Consider the following 4,758-nt stretch of genomic DNA (forward strand, 5'->3'; position numbering starts at 1 on the left):
GCCTGTGTGTATGTGAGCATGTCCAGTAAAGCACATTGCATTACTGGCTTTTGAAAAATCAAAAACACAGACCTTGAAATAAATAATGGAGCCAGTTAGTGAACTCAACGGCTTCAAAGAGCTAAAGGAACAAAGTATTGGAAACTTTTTGTGTCAGAGGTTCAAAACCTATTGTTTCAAATATGAGTAATAATTTAAGGGCGTGATGGGAGGCATACTGCAAGAGTCAGTCTGAGTAAGACTTCGGAGTTCAAAAATAATAAGATATATTGCAACACGGATTTTCTGAACAGAGAGAACCAACATAAATTCATTCTCTGATTACTGACTATTTCTTAAAAAATGAAAATGTGCCAGCTCTCTTATATTTTCAGGTTAGTCTGTCATGAAGTGGAAAATAACTTAATTCTGGTGCTGAAGGTGTGGACTGATTCAAATGTTGGGTGGGGAAGAAGAGGCAGAGGGGTTTGCTGAAAGGAGAATAAATGAGCCAGAGCTTATCAAGTAGAAACCCAGCAAGTGTGTGGGTGAATAAAAGATGTGGACTTAATTAAAAAAACCGCCACCACCAACAACAGGAATAATCAATATGAAGAAAAAGGTCTTTTCATTCCTTCAGGTGCAAATATGCTCCAAGCATATGGAGCAGCTTCAAGCACATGAGACCAGCTCCCAGTACCAGCCTGCCCACCTCATCCATCTGATCCTGGATTTCCTATCTGGCAGCTGACCAGTGGGTTGGGTTGTGCTGTTGTTCTTTTTTTAAGTGTTTTTCATATCATTCTCATTGACCGTGGTATGAGAGGGAAAAAAAATGGTACTCGGGTGCTGCATTAACGTCCTCATTGAGCAATAAAATCTGTGCTTGTGAAATTTTTAGATTTTTTTAAATGTGGCTCATTTGACATCCCTTTGGCCTGGCAACACTTACCCCTCCTGGGTGTATATGCAACACCAGAAAAAACTCCCCAAAAAGACAGAAAAGTGGAAAACCAGGCAGACTGCCCTTGTCCAAATCAGGCAGAGGCAATTGGTGGGGTGAAGATGATGTCTCATCACACAAGCAGGGAGGCCATTGCCAACCTGAGCTGCTGAGTTCAGCAAAGAGCAGAACAACCACCCCCCTCATTTACAGAGAGCTCCCACCTAAACCCAGTGCAGGTGACTGGCTTGGGGATAACACCTGAGATATTTTGGCATTAAAGCCAGACTTTCTGCATGGCTGTGTGAGGGAATGACCACAGGGAGGCAAGTGTCTGCCTGCACAGCCGGGATGGGTGTCCCAGCACCACACTGATGGGCACCCCTCCCTGCTGTGAGAGGGTTCTGACATCCCAAACTGTCTCACATGCAGCCAAAATCGTGCTTTTTTGAGCAGTCTCCATCCAGCATGAGCGTCAGTGGGCTCATGCCATAATCAAACACTCAGATGGTGATAGAGGTGATAGCCCTTGGGTGCCTTAGGCCTCCATGATTAGGACAGGTGGAGATATGGAATGGGTAAGGATGTGGCCTTGGAAAGGAAAAGGCAGGGACAACAAGCTTAGAGAAAGGAAAACAATGCACAGGTAGTGAACACCATCACCTCGAACATACACATGGCAAATTATAAACAACGTCTGGGAATGTCTCTGCATGGCACTCCACTGCTTTTCTTCCCTGGACTGTTCTTTGCCCAGGCTGACTACGTTGATATTTTGAGTTGGCTTTTAAACCAGCAAAGCTCTCACACTCCCCTCAGCCCATTCCAGTTTGTAACTTCACTTTGAAGAAAATCAGACTAATCTGAAATCCCACACTAACAGTTTCCTTCAGGGTGGTATTTTTACGTATATGATTTCTGGACTGTGGTTTGTAAAGGTATTAATCAACTGTAGTGAAGGTTTGAAGACTTATGTTGTCCCAGTCACTGTTACCCCAAACATCTCTGGTGTGCATGTCTTGCTCTGTTTTCCCTTCAAGCCCCTCTCCCTTGGAAACCCTTGCGACATATTTCTGTGTAATAAATAAAGCAGCAACATTAATAGTTAATTGTTAAGTACTTATTAACCACCTATCAAGATATGGCAATAAAGTAAATTAATACTCCAGGGTCTTGATTTGAATCTCACTTACATTGGTGTTCCAGCACTAAAACTATTGGTTTCACTTGGGTCATTTACAGACGAATAATGGAGATTAGCCTGACCTTGTGTTGCTCCAATAAATACATTACAGCAACAACAGATCTGGAGTCAGAAGGAGTTTGCAACAGTAGCATGGTGTAAATAATACATGGATATTAGAAAAGCAATTAGGTCCCAATATCAGAGCCCATATCACGGGCGCAAACTGCTCTGCAACACAAGCTGGCTCTGTGGGGATGAGTGCCCTTCCTAAATTACAGCCTTACGGATCAACTGGATATTCAACTGGTTTTGGAATTATGGAAATCAGCAGACAGCTCCAAGCTGAAGGGCCAGCAGGTTTTTATTTTATTTTTTTTTTTTAAACAGGTCTCTTTAAGGACATGAGTTCATCTTTCAGGGGAAACTTTGGCCTTGGACAGGTCAAGGATGATGTCTCTGCTTAGCTCTGGTCCCTCCTGGCAGGGAGAAGAAAGGCAGGATGAGGCACTCAGGAGAACTGCAGTCAGTCTGATGCCATTTGGGGAGAACAAAACCGGTACCTGGTTTAAACTGGTAAATCTAGGGGGGGCATTTCTAAACACATGGCCTTGGCAAGGAGCTCGCATGTAGGGTCTGTGCTGGACATGCCTAAAATTAGGAGAGATTCATGTCATGCTAAGTATTGTTGCTTTGAATTTGCAGGAGGTACAGTCTCAACCTTTCCCTGTCTCTGCTTTTCCGTCTGTGAACTGAGAGTCTGAACAATATACAGCTGAGTTCATTAATGCTCCTCAGGCTGCTGGAAATCAATGGCCAAAGAGACGAGTTCTCACCTCTGCATTTGTCTGGGTCTCATCACCCTGGGATTGTGTTTAAAATGTCCAACAAGGAATATCTCGACCTCAGCTTTAGAAAAAGCCAGGCTGAGCTCTCTACTCAGCAGAAAGCTCATTTTTCACTCAAAAATGATGAAATTTAACACTCTGAGATGAACCACATTCCGTTTTCTGGCACAAAGAGTATGATTGGACTTAAAAAGAGACAATCAAGGCTAACAGCTCAAACAGACCCATCTAAGTCTGTGTGAATTGTGGATGGATTACTGTGAGCCTTTAACATATAGCTGTCCTTCATAGCAAGCTGCTTTAAATAGCCACCAACACGGTATAAAATGATACAATACAGAAAGAAATAGTTTAATCAAAGTAGTCTTACTTAGGATAAGGGAGTGGGGCCAAACTATTTTAATATCTTCTTTGATTGCTCAGTGAATGCACCTTGTTTGCTTTTCCTGCTCATTGTGAGTACAGAATTAAAAATCAGAAGGCTAATAGATGAAAAAGATGTTAAGGCAGAGATTAATTACTCCCCAGAAATTAAATCTTTTGCTCTTGCTGCTACAAACTTTGCTAATCAGAAAAATACATTTTTCAAGCAGCAGCTTAGCAATACTTACCAAAGATTCGCACTATGGGTGATCAGAAACACTCAGCACAGGATCTGGAAACGAGCTGTGCCATGAGGATACACAGTTGGTGAGAGTTCAGTGCATTAAAGACCCTGCTGAGGACAGTCAGCATCTGGTGAGCTGGTGGAAAACTGGCCCAAAAACTTTAATTATCAGAGCCTATAGAGATGCAAATGCATGTTACTTTTCCAGGAGAATCACGGAGTTACATTTGTACTTTCCTGATCAGCCTCCTCTCTGTCACAAAGTTTAGCACCAGCCTGGCAAAGTCCCTGCTTATCCACTGGGATAATAAAATGTTAACAGAGCAGCTATTGGGCTGAGGATTTGGAGTAGATAGTGCCTGCTGATATGATTTCTTACAGAACAGGTTGTGTAAGTGCCCAGTGGGTGTCTGTCAGTCTCTCCTTTCTGCCTCCCAGCTCCTGTCCTAAATTTCATTCAAGGCAGGGAGCAAGTCTCAAACTAACAGAGGGTGGGGTTAGATGGGATATTGGGAAGGAATTCTTGCCTGTGAGGGTGGGGAGGCCCTGGCACAGGTTTCTCAGATAAGCCATGGCTGCCTCTGGATCCCTGGAAGTGTCCAAGGCCAGGTTGGATGGGGCTTGGAGCAAGCTGGACTAGTGGAAGGTGTCCCTGCCCATGGCAGGGGGTGAAATGAGATGGTCTTTAGGGTCCCTTGAACCCAAGCACTCTGTGATTCTGTGACATTTACGAACCAATATGTTACTGTCTTAAGTAGCGCTGCCACAGCTAATCCTGAAGCAATGGATGGAATGGAATTCCCTCCCAGAGACATGGTTATCCTTTCTCCAAAATATTTTGGCTTTGACCAGTTTTATCTACAGGATACTTGGACTATCAGAGCCAGAGAGGGAAAAGGAGAACACCTCTGGTTGCAAGTTCAGGGTGCACTAGTTCTGCACAAGGAACTGATACTCCGTGAAGGAGAAAGAGAAATATATGATGGTGGTTAATTCTCATTCTCACCACCACTCAAAAGGAGTCTATTCTATCCTTTTCCACATAGGGAGATACTGAATTCCATCACTATTTCAAACCTTTCCCAAGTTTTGCCACTTGAAGTTTCTGAGATGTGATTAAGGAGACAAACCTGAAACAAACAAACATTAAAAAAAAAAAAAAAAAAAAAAAAAAAAAAAAAAAAAAAAAAAAAAAAAA

This window comes from Empidonax traillii, unplaced genomic scaffold (genome assembly GCF_003031625.1).
Source record: "Empidonax traillii isolate 1590-97213 ecotype Southwest subspecies unplaced genomic scaffold, ASM303162v1 scaffold10:size5872457, whole genome shotgun sequence".
Taxonomy (NCBI): Eukaryota; Metazoa; Chordata; class Aves; order Passeriformes; family Tyrannidae; genus Empidonax; species Empidonax traillii.